Source organism: Microtus ochrogaster, unplaced genomic scaffold (assembly GCF_000317375.1).
Source record: "Microtus ochrogaster isolate Prairie Vole_2 unplaced genomic scaffold, MicOch1.0 UNK35, whole genome shotgun sequence".
Lineage (NCBI taxonomy): Eukaryota > Metazoa > Chordata > Mammalia > Rodentia > Cricetidae > Microtus > Microtus ochrogaster.
This window is the reverse complement of record NW_004949133.1, coordinates 872,252-884,305: the sequence shown is the minus strand read 5'-3', so window position 1 is coordinate 884,305 and position 12,054 is coordinate 872,252. Positions and strand designations below refer to the sequence as shown.

The 12,054-nt window shown below is 41.3% G+C and overlaps 1 protein-coding gene across 1 annotated transcript in view; it reads right to left on the bottom strand.

Moving 5' to 3' along the window:
- The window catches only part of Grem2 (gremlin 2, DAN family BMP antagonist), a 97,121-nt gene extending 95,045 nt beyond the window's left edge, over positions 1–2,076 (bottom strand). Inside the window, exon 1 of the mRNA XM_005368532.3 lies at positions 1,610–2,076. The gene's annotated coding sequence lies outside the window, so the exon portion shown is untranslated. The remainder of the gene's footprint in view (positions 1–1,609) is intronic.
- Positions 2,077–12,054: the final 9,978 nt, after the last annotated feature.

The following is a 12,054-nucleotide window of genomic DNA, read 5'->3' as shown; positions in this document are numbered from 1 at the left end:
ACACACACACACACACACACACACACACACACCAATACTCAGCGCATCTACTGCTTGTCGTGACCTTTAAAAAAAAATGCCCTGTGCGATCGTTCACTTTAGTCAAAGGGCAAACATGTGATATTTTCCTATATCCGTGGTAGAGCTACGCACACCATTCTTCTTAATGACGAAAGAACACATTCATCTGATTAAAAGAAAGTGGGTCACTTACATTCTCCATGGTGATATGCAAAGTGAGTAGCTTTCTGTTATACTTCCTTATCTTGCTTGGCCAGGCACAAGATTTGGGATAAGGATAGTGCTGAAGCTTAGGCATCACCGAGGGATGAGCCAACTACGAACTGCCAATGAATGGGTCAGCACTGCTAGGAAATATTAGGAACGGGCTCGGAGAAGTGCCGTTTAGCTAAGGCACCTGGTTACCTGTACCTGCATGTCATCCTGAAGAGACCCCTACTCTGTATGTTCCCCACACCAAGAAAAGCACTTCTTACAGAAGATGGGGGCCACGAAGATCAGCCCTTGAGGACTGCCCCAAAGAGGACCAGCCCTTTATCAGAGTTACTCAGTCCCTTTGGCTTTTCCGGGAAGATGGAACTGATTAAGCAATGTTAATTTAATCATAAGTAATCAACATGGGAAAAAAATTACATAACCAACTTCAAAATTGTGAATCAAAGATGGCAAAAAAAAACCCCAGGAAAATAGCTGTTTTGTCATCTCCCCTGCCCACACAAAATTTTCACCTCAAAAATAGGCAGGGAGAAATCTATAAGTTTGACGATTAAATAAAACCGAACTACGAACCGACATTGCCTGGAAACGGTTATATTTAGTGTAAAGTCATTCAATTCATATTTTTAACTATTCAGTCCAGGCTGACCTGGAACTCACAATCCTCCTGCCTCCGTTTCTTGAGTGCTGGGGTCAAACTGTATGTTTTTAACCAAAATTGAGAGAGTTTGGAACTCATCCCGTCGAGGGTTCTGAAAGAGAAACTTGCTTTTAATTCATCAATAAAGGTATAAAGGTAAGAATAGTTCGAGTTTGTTTTATAATTGCTGCCTTGTTTCTTTCCTTTTCTCCTTCAGAGAGTCTAAAGGCACAGTGATAGCTCAACCGTGAGGCTATATACCCATTTGGTCACATGCGTAAGAAATCAAGACCATGCCCAAGTCAGCTTTGGTTTCCTGATCAAAGGGAGCACATTAACGTAGTAGGTAGGTGAACAATATGCAAAACCTGCTTCCTAAACTAGTCCATGATGCTTGACTTGCGATGGGTCACCGTCAATGTAATGAAAATCATCAAGGGGTACCCGCACGACAATTTGTAGGAACTGGTGTTATTTTACAAAGAAAGATCACGGTGGAGTTTAAAGGTCTCTGTTTTCCACCTACGCAGAATCCAGTAGGTTAATCTACCTGGCGGTCACAGCCATGCACAAACAACGTGACTAACTACCCGGGAGAACTCAGGAGGGCTTTCACTCCGCGCTTCTCTGCGTACCAGCCCCACAGACAGACGTGAATCCCACCTTAGTTGCCTTGGGAAGGCAGAAGACAGAAACCTGTGCACTTCAGATCACTCGTGACAAGCCACTTACCTGCAATGACTGGATGGAAGCCTCCTCCTAGGGTCCCTTGTGCGTCTCCTTGTCGCTCTCCTCTGTGTGAATGACACGAACCACAGCGGGGCGTGCACAGGATCGCCTGGGGCGGCCGCAGCCTGGTTCCGCAGGAGACCCGGGAAGCAGAGCGGGTGTGTGCGGAGCAAGCTGAGCCTAGCAGAGCGCGCAGAGGGCGGAGCGCGTCCCGGCCGCGCCTGCAGATGTGGAAGGAGCTGGAGACAGCGCTGAGTCCTCTCGGCGCTGCGCTGCGTGGGGATATTATCACAGACTGGGGATTCTATTGGCTCGGAACACCAAACAAATCACACCAGCCACCCCCTCCTTCTCCGCTTCACTCAGCTCTTGCTTCTCTTCAAACCCACAAACATTGCAGCCACACACACACTTTAGTCGCTCGCCCTGTTTCTCCCTCCTTTTTTGCAGACTGGGGATTTACAACCTTGTGGGCAGCGCTTCACATTTTGTTTAGCAGACTTCCAATGCAAAGCTTATCATGTAGAGAAGAAATTCACCATTCTCTTGGCCCGCAAAACCCACTCATGCCTTCAGAGCTCCCTTTTAGATGGACTCAAAATGTGAAAATGTGAAGAATGTAAAAACACACACACACACACACACATTCGCAGGCACGTCTGCACGCACGCACACGCGCACATAGAACCAGGCTCCTTTTGTTTTGAGTAATTGAGGCTGGAGAAATTAAAGGCAAGCTAAACCCCATGGTTAAACGTGAGTTTAGCTAATAATAAAATTTTGAATGAATTCAGTGTAAAATATCCAACGTTTGGATTTGTTTTCTCTTCCACATACTGCATTAGTCATTATTATCCCCCCTTTCTTCCCTTTGTGAATGCAGACATCTCTCATAGGAATCAGACTCTTCAGCATCCAGAGAATGTAGACCGATTTTCGTATACTTGGGCTGGGCATGCGAGACCATGACACCGTGATGCTAGCTGAACGTTGGCTTCTTTTCTGCAGGATTATTTGGTCTCCCTGATCTCTTCAGCAAAGAAATTCTCTGTGCCTCTACTGACAAAGGTTCCTGGGTGAAAAATTCTCATCTGCGTATGTACACAGAAATAAACCTTTGCCTCCCCCCCACCCCCCGCCCCAATTGGGAAAAGGCCCAAGGGGAATCCTGGACCTTAGTTGCTGAGCTGGGAGAATTAAAATAAAATAAGGTTTTACTGTATTTTATAAAACACTGGCGAGTCTCCAATGGTCTTTCCTCCCCAGTAAGTTTCACTGATGCTCCTGGAAATTTGAAGGACAGTTTTCTCAACAGAAACCACGGAGCTCCGTTTTGATTTTTGACTTGACAGTTTCTTTCCCAGAATCGTTCACTTCTGTTTACCTTGTTAAAACCTGACAGTCTTACTTCAGCCAGCTCAGAGCATAATCACTTCAGAATCATGGAAAGCAAGAAGTTTTTGAAATTTGTTACCAGCAAACATCTTACCTGCTTTCTCTTCACCTTTGGACACATTTTAAGAATCCTGAACGGCAAGGCTGTTTTTCAGAATGGGTCAACCTAGAGTCATCCAAGAATTGCCAGAGTTTTCAGGGGAAGAAAAAGAAGAACCAAGAGCCTTGCTGAAGGCGAGAGCATGCATAACTGAAGATGAGGCCACCGCTCTCCCTTCTGTTATCTTGGAGTTACCGAACCAAAGGAGGCTAAAAGAGTTAACACAGCAGTTTCTGACCCCTGCCAACCCTTTGCCCAGAAAAGCTAAAATCATGGACTCAAACATCTAACCTGATAGTCATTCTACCCATTATTATAGGACTGGTCATATATGCAAATAATTTATCAACCCCTCGTTTTTGAGTTGCCTTTCAGGATGAATACAACTAGGGATCACCCACAAGTAACGATAAAATAACAAGAGTAATAATAACCAATAAAGCAAGTTGTTTTATGTTGCTTATTATATTCAGGGATCATTATAGCTTTTCATATCACTAGAAGGACAGTGTCAGTGAAGTCATAAATAATGTAAAGGCACAGATAAGGTGACTATATGCTTAGAACTTGGAAGGCCAAGGCAGGAAGACCTTGAGTCCCAGGTTTGCCTGGGCTACGTATCAAAACCTTGCTACTCTCTGTCCCAACCAAAAAACAAAAAAAGAAAAGAAAAAGAAAGAAAAAAGAAAAGGAAGGAGGAAGGGACAGAGGAAGAGAGGGATTGAGGGAGGGATGATGGAAGGAAGGAAGGAAGGAAGGAAGGAAGGAAGGAAGGAAGGAAGGAAGGAAAATGCACAGATAAATCTTCAATTTCCTTTCAGGTAATATTTCAAGTTTCCCTTTCTTGCAGTTAATGAAGAGCAAAAGCCGATGATTTAAGGGGCACTACTTACGCCTAATCAGTTATGCAATTAGTGAAAAATAAATCAGTATATATTCCTTACTCTGCTGATCATTTACTACTTTAAAAGACAGTTTTTCCCCTAAGATAATCCCCATATGCTACAGTTCATTAAGCCTTACTTGTTGTAAATGGCATGGACATTAGCACAAATAAAACTCTTGCGTCTTGGTAGGAACAATAATGAGGAGACTGCAGCACAGGTTAAGGACCAAGCACTCCTATTTTATTTTCTACTCTACTTTGCTGTTACCCTCTTTATTTCCATATGCTATGCTATTTAAAAAAAAAAAACAGGAGACCTTTAAGACTTGGCATGCATCCAAGAGAGCTGCCGATAAGAAAGTGATTATGTATGCTACAATTTATAAGGGATACTGCAGAGCTCGGGGGCGGTCCCGTCTTAGGGATAGAACTCGTGGCAAAGCAATGGCATGTATTCAATTATTAAAAATGGGGGAACACACTTACAATCCATGTAATGTTTTAAGCTTATTGTCATTTTTATCAATATCTCCTTTAGGTGTGTGTGCATGCATATGTATGTTCACACTGGGGGTACAGAGGTGAATGAATGAGTGTGCATATGTGTGCATGTGTGCATGCATGCACATTAAAGTCCCAGTCTCACCCAACAGACTAGGCAGGTGACACCCAGGGCTTCTCTCCCACTGTGATCTTCCACACTGGACACTGGGATAATTACAAGTCTGCGCTACTTATCTGGCCTTTCTTTTTCTTTCTTTCTTTTTTTTTTTATTTACAAGGGTGCTAAAGATCAAATTTAGGTCTTTGAGCTTTCCCAGCAAGCACTATTGCTACTGAGCTGTCCTGAACTACATCCTGAGTCCATTCATTAGTGTTTTCTTGTTTGAGTGTTTAGGGGCCTTATGTAAACCACAGGTAAACTTTGGACCTGACCTGGTCATGTTCATGGTATGAAAAGATGGGGGAAATTTTAAATGGGCGCCAAGCCTTGTGTTCTTCTAAGGTAGACAATGTCTACCTTACCATTGTCTAAAGCAATGGTAGACAACATTCACACAACCGAGAGGCTTCTTACAGTTCACGTTTTCAGCAGCCCTTTTAGAAAGGATGTTGTCTGGGGCAACTGGAGACTTTGATGTAAGTGACTGATGGGTCAGGAAAGGACTCAGCCATCTAGAGATTATGAAAGCATTGCTAGAAAGTCAGACAAGACAGCCTAAGGGTTATTTCAACCTGAAGGTATCTGTGACTCTATCGTTGAACTTAAATATTACTAAGGAGTATACTATTTCATTGAGTGATTTTCATATCAATAAATCTAAAAAGTTTACAACTTGTGATCTAAGTAGATGTTGTCATGGGGTACAGATGATTATTGATGGCATTTTGCTCTTCTTAGGCAATATTTATGTGTTCTTTGAGGAACACACACACACACACACACACACATATATATATACATATATATTATACATGTATGTAATTTATAACTCTGCTATACAAAGATAGGAAAGGGTCATGTGATCAGGAAATTGAAGATGGACTTCACATTGTTATTGTTAAACTTCACTTTTGGAGCTTGTCTGTTCCTGCTCAGCTATACACTAGATGTTTTCTTAATGATAAGTATAACCCCTTTCTAACTCTTTATTAATCAAAAACTTTCTTTTCATCTATACATTTCTTGATGCATCCATAAATTGTGGCTTTTATAGCTATAGATACCATCCTTAGATTATCATAGATGCTTAAGTCTAAAGTTGTTAAAATCCTTTCAATATGGAAAGCTTTAAAATCTTAATTTACTGGTTAATAAGTGTTTATTCCTCCTTCAGATAGAAATATTTATCTTATAGAATGTCATCAACATTTTTGTCGATGTTCTGTTTAGACCCAACTTTAAAGGAAATACTTATGATTCACTGATATATATGAAAAGAGTATACACACATTATACATTATATATATATATGATTTTCAACTGATAAATCTATAAAATAGAATTCATTGCTCTTGTGTCACAACATTCCTGCCCAAATGTGTACAAGTGATTTATAAGACTTTTAAAGGAAAAACTACAGCCCCTGCTATGTTTCTGAATGAGCTCTTTGGCCATGAGAGTACCATCTGTCATGTCTGTGTCACCACAACAGAGCAGAGAGCACAGCTCACAGATGAGCTTGGAAAATTAAAAGGATAGGAAATGACCACATATTCAGCTGAAGCCCCCTATTCTCCCTTAAGACCCAGGGAGCAGGTGGCCATAGGTTCTTCTGACTCATTAGTACAGGTTTATTAGAGGTCATCAAAGTCTTTGCATTGTATTCTTGGTTCTGAGATATGAACAGGAAGGGATGGAGTGGTTGAAATCAGAGCTGAAAGCCATCTTTGGCTTATTGCGCTGTTGTGTAAACAGTAAATTCATGCAATATAAATAAAATAAAATTTGAAAACTATGTCTATTTAGCAGAATCAAACTACCCTCTGAATTCATATACCTTCATCCACGGGTCAGTGCAGCTCTCAGACCCCATCAGAGGAGTTTCTCCGTTCAGCAAATGATGGTTAATGCAGACGCAACTGGTAAAAGCACAGAGTACAGATGTTAATGGAGCTCAGGCAGAATAGGACATCTGTACCAGATCCTCTCTTCAAGGCTCAGGAACCCTTGTAGAAGTGAAGGCTTAAAGATTGCAAGATCTGGAGGTTAGAGCAAGGGGACTGAGTGACACAGTGTATTCTGCACACAATAGAACTGTTTCGATCGTTAGCTCACAAGAGTAATAGTTATTGAGATCCACCCAGAGTTAAGCCATCAAGAGGCTAGCATGGAATGAGAAGATTCTCATGCGTCCCCACACCTAACTGAGGGACTATGAATTGTGGGTGGCTTCTGGAGGAGGGAGGGATAGACAGCTTTCTTTTAAAGACTGTTTCTTGGTAGAGTGACTATTCTCTAGTGAATTACTGCATATCCTGGAGTATATCAGCAGCACAAATTATAATCAACGGGTTACTTTTAGGAAAAAGAAAACGACACGAAAGTGGAAGTAGTGTAGGGAGGGGGGGGATTTGGGAAGAGTCAATGGAAGATCTGGAGGGTAAATATGACCAAAACACATTTATGAACTTCTCAAAGAAATGAAGTAAAATTTGAAGGGGTGCTTTTATATTGCTATGTCCTCATTTTTTTTTTATGTAAGAAGGAATAAACAATTGAATTTAGAGAGAAAAGACTTAACTCACAATTTCAAAGGATTTCAGTCCATCATGGCAAAGAAGTCATGCCAGGGTAGTGAAGGTTGCTGTAGCTTATAAGTCAGGCTATTCACACTGTGGTGGATCAGGAGACAGAGGGCAAGGGGAGAAGTTGGGGACCTGCAAAGATTTTCTTTCCCCTAGATAAGCCTCATCTTCTAAAGTTTCTAGAACATTCAAAAAAACGTGCCACCAACTGAGGATCAAACATTCAAAACATGAACCTGTGGTAAACATTTCAAATTTAAGCTATAATGTAAGAGTATAGGAAGAATGATCAGATAGTCCTCATATGGTGCCTGGCACTCCCAAAGCTCCCTCCCAGACCTTCCAGACCAGCTAAGGAGGCAGATATGCTCAGTCATACAGATGGAGAGAGATGTGTCCCAGGAATCTCTATGTACCATGCATGCTTTTGAGACCAGGGTAGCAAGTACAATATTCACCTTACAGAGAACATTGTTGTTATATGTTATCTGGATTTCTTCTTTTGAAAAGATTGAATTAGGTCTATCTATCTATCTATCTATCTATCTATCTATCTATCTATCTATCTATCTATCTATTTATCTATCTATCTATCTATCCATCTATCTATCTATCTCTATAAATGGAAATTGATAGCAATATAACAAGCTTAAATATTAAAGAAAATCAATGGAAAGAGAGTACCTGATTATGGATAATGGATATGGTAGAATAAGCACATAAGCAAGACAAGGTTAATCCAGTTGTTCAATTTTTCTAATTTTGTGTGCATTTATGTACTAAATCTTTCAGTGAGAGGAGTTTATGGATTTCTCCTGTTTGGAAAGGGCACTAAGCAAGGAAAAGAGCCCATGTCTAACAAGATATAAGAGAAGCCTGAGGCTGAGGCTAAGGCTTAGTTGATAAACAACACAGATTGAGTGGATCTTGATGTCACTGAATGAAGTCCAGAATCATTCCATGCTTGGACATCTACTTTTATTCATAGATATCAATTATCATGTAAACATGGGATCAGAAATATGTTCAAGTTAGAGTTTTATAAGAGGATTAACTTAACTTAATTTTTGCTTTAAATGGTTTACCCAGAATCTGATGTGGAGGAAATAATAAGGGACAAATTCCAAGCTTGATAGATAGGCCCTTCATGTGCAGTAGACGAGAGGCTTGGCAAGTCATCATTTGGACATGGAGGAGGCGTGTTCCCTGGATGGCTTCTAGCACTCCTAGGATTACATTCTGACTGCATTTTTAGAAATACGCCCCAAATAATTAAAAAAAAAATCTTTCTTACTAGAGTATAATATGACTATTTAAGTTTAAAACATGCTATAAAGACAACACATTAAAATGGCAAGTGTCTACCTTACCTCGGGAGAGCCTGTGTCTCATCCACCCCTGTCTCTATGTTTGGTCCCTAGCAAGCTAGCAGTGCAGGATAGCTGAGTACCTTAATCACCTAGTTGGTCAGGAGTTTAATAGTAGAGTGATAACTTCCTTATGTAGGTTTCAGACGGACAAGGAATATAATTTTAAGAAATGGGTTCTAGTATCTTTTAACCAGTAAAAAAAAAAAATGTTTGGCATAAATGTTTATTGATGGTTGATCAAGAGAACTGTCTCTTACCTACTTCCCTGGCTAACACTAGCAATTGGGCTTAGTCTGGCCATGAGAGTAAGTCCAAACTTACTTTTGTAAGTGCTTTTGTGTACTTTTAAAACAAGGCTTTAAGAGCCCTGTACATTCCCTCTTTTTGTTTCTTTTTCCTTCTCAGACACTAGCCAGGTCTTTGCGTCTCTGAATGAGGGCACTATGAAGCAGAGGCAGAGTCCTCCAGAGGCAGACATGTGATTAAGGTAAGTGATACAACCTAGCTGCCACAAGTCGCAGAGACTATTAGTCATTTCTTCACTATCACACAACATAAACTAGAGACCGTTTCTATAAGCAGAAATCCAATTGTTTGATTCCTCCGGCTATGTTTTGCTTCACCCCTTTGCTTCTTCAATTGGTGTCTGCAAAGATGACAATTCCTGCTTGGAAGCACTGTGGTAGAAGGAGGCTCCAGGTAACCACTTTTTTCACATGGCTGTTCCATACTGATCTTGCGTAACAACTAGCCATAATACGAGAACTGAGCAACGGCACACTTAGCCATGAGTAATTTCACACTTCCACATTTTCTGTGGGTGCCTCCTTTCCTCTTTAAATCTAACTTTTAACTTGAAAATCCAGATCCCTCCTTCCAGATGTAGCCTAGACCTACAGTCCCCAGGTTGACAGTTTCCGTGTTGACAGCCGTGCGACACGCCTTCCTCTCTGTAATTCCCCTTACAGAAAATGCTTTGTCCTTTATCCTCACTTGCCGTTACCTGAGTGCTCCACTTTTTTGTCAGCTCCCCAGGAAACACGGTTGCTACAACAATGAGACACACGCTAGCAATAGGATGAAATCAGAGCTTCAGAGTCAGAGGGTCCAGGTCCCAACTGACGACACGTCATTACCTCTTCACCTGTGTCAGCCCCAGCTTCCTTCCCTAAAGCAGAGTTACCGGTCAACATCTGTGATGTTTTAAATGAGGCCACAATGTTATTTAGCATCGCTTTTGGTCTAGATGTGAAAACATGTCTTGGTTAGAAGAATGGAAAGAATAAGACTGTTGTAGTTCGTAATGATATTCCTCTCCACCATATAACATATTTTATTAAAGAGACATGTGGGCCAATGTCCAGAAAACCCATTGATTTTCGTTTGATTGATAAGGCCGTTTCTGAAGATATGGGAGAGCTGGCGTTGTGTGTGTTTTAATGATTTGTGTTTTTTAAACGGTAAAGACGGTTACTTTTGAGTCAATGGCTGCTAACGATGGGCAAGCACAATGTTAGAAAGGATTGTTTAGCCCCCTCCACAATTAGTGCCTTCATGGGGCATTCTTGTGTGTGGTTGTGTGTGTGATGATGATTTGTGTTTCTAATATAAGACAGTGTTACTTTTCAGTTAATGTCTGCTAACAATGACAATATACAATATGATTGTTTCTGTTACATTTATTTATTTCTTATATATGTATATGTGAGAACATGTGTATGTGGGGCGGGGTCAGAGGCAAAACTTGTGGGGATTTGTTCTCTTTTACTATGGGAGTATCAGGAGTAGAATCGGGTCATCAGTCTGAGCAGAAAGTGCCTTAAACCACTGAGCCATCTTTGTGGCCACGTGCTATTGTTCTTTAAAACTCTGATCCAGCTTGTTTACCAGGTAGGTCAAGTCATCCACCTCCAGCTCAGGGCCAAAACTGAAATCAAACAATCCATGCTGTTACTTCTGATCTGCCCAGTGCAACTGCCGCCTCCTGGAAGGGCCTCAAGCAAACATTCCTGATATATTTGGAAGGGAACAGAAGTTAGTTTGGAACCTTGACAGAGGTTTTATATTAATGTGCATCCTAGGCTGCCCTGCACAAACTTCTGAAAGCAGCAGGATCTGTGTGTGACAGGGGGACAGCTGGCCAGCCTCAGCGCAAGCTTGGCCCCATAAGGACTGCAGGACTGTTCCATTAGAAAAGCAAGACCGAGTGCCTCCTCCACAGCTGGGGCCTTTGCGGGAAGAGTCTCATCAGTAGTTACACAGACAGGGTCATAGTGTCATAGGTCTGTGGGGATCTGGTAACAATAAGACTCCATCCCTCAGTCTCATGGTTTCAGAAACTCATGAATATTAACGAAGTGTGTGTGTGTCTCACTCAGAGAAATTATTGATTAGACTTCTGTACCCAAGTGTCAACATATTAGGGTTTAATAAAGTGAGCTAAATTGATAGGAAACACTGATCTCCAACTCAGGTGGCAAAATTAGACCTTGTGTGTGTAAATAAAGCACACAGGAGAAACACTCTGAGCCCTTGTGATCAGTTTTAAAGTCAGCCTATTACTTGAGTTCATAATACCAACAAGAATCTTTCAATTATATTCATTGGTGTGTGTATGCATGTTTCTACTATTGGTCACTTTTGGAGGGAACAAGGCAGAGTTAGCTTTCTCTGAAGGACTTAAGGACTTGAGGACTTAAGCCTCGGAAACTCTCTTGGTCCTCTGTGACCCTGAATGATCATGCTGCTCAGATTCATTCTTGACCAGAGGAAAAGTTTTGACATACATTGGAAGGTCCTGCTGAATCCCATGGATATTTTTGTATGAGTTTGTTATTGGTGTGTGTAGAGTTGGAATTATTTTATTTTAGGATAGTTTCTAGTCTAAACACCTCCCTTAGTATTCATGATCTTCAGAAGGCCCTAAATCCACTAAATTCAAAAATTTCTCCCTATCTTTCCTCCTCCAGTGTGGGAGTCACCCAGCACATAACCAAATACTACAAACCATGTGACTTCAAACAGCACACTTTTCTCTGAGTTCTGGAAGCTTTGCCTAAAACCAAAGCATTGGCACAGCCACGCTTCATCTGAAATCTTAGGTGAACATTTTCTCAGCTGTTTCCTGCTTCCAGCGGTGGCTGTCAGTCCTCAGGGTTCCTTGGTTGCTGCTTCACTTCTTTAGTCTGTGTCTCAGTGGTCTTAATTACAAGTCCCATTGCAACAACCTCATCTTAATTTGACTTTACCTTTCCCAAAGGTTCACAGTCACAGTTAGGAGAGGTGAGGGCTTTGGCACATGTCTTAGTTAGGGTGTCTATTGCTGTGAAGAGACACCGTGACCACTGCAACTCTTCTAAAGGGAAACATTTAATGGGGCTGGCTTACACTTCAGAGGTTTAGCCCATTATCATTGTGGCAGGAAGCATGTTGGTGCACAGGCAGACAT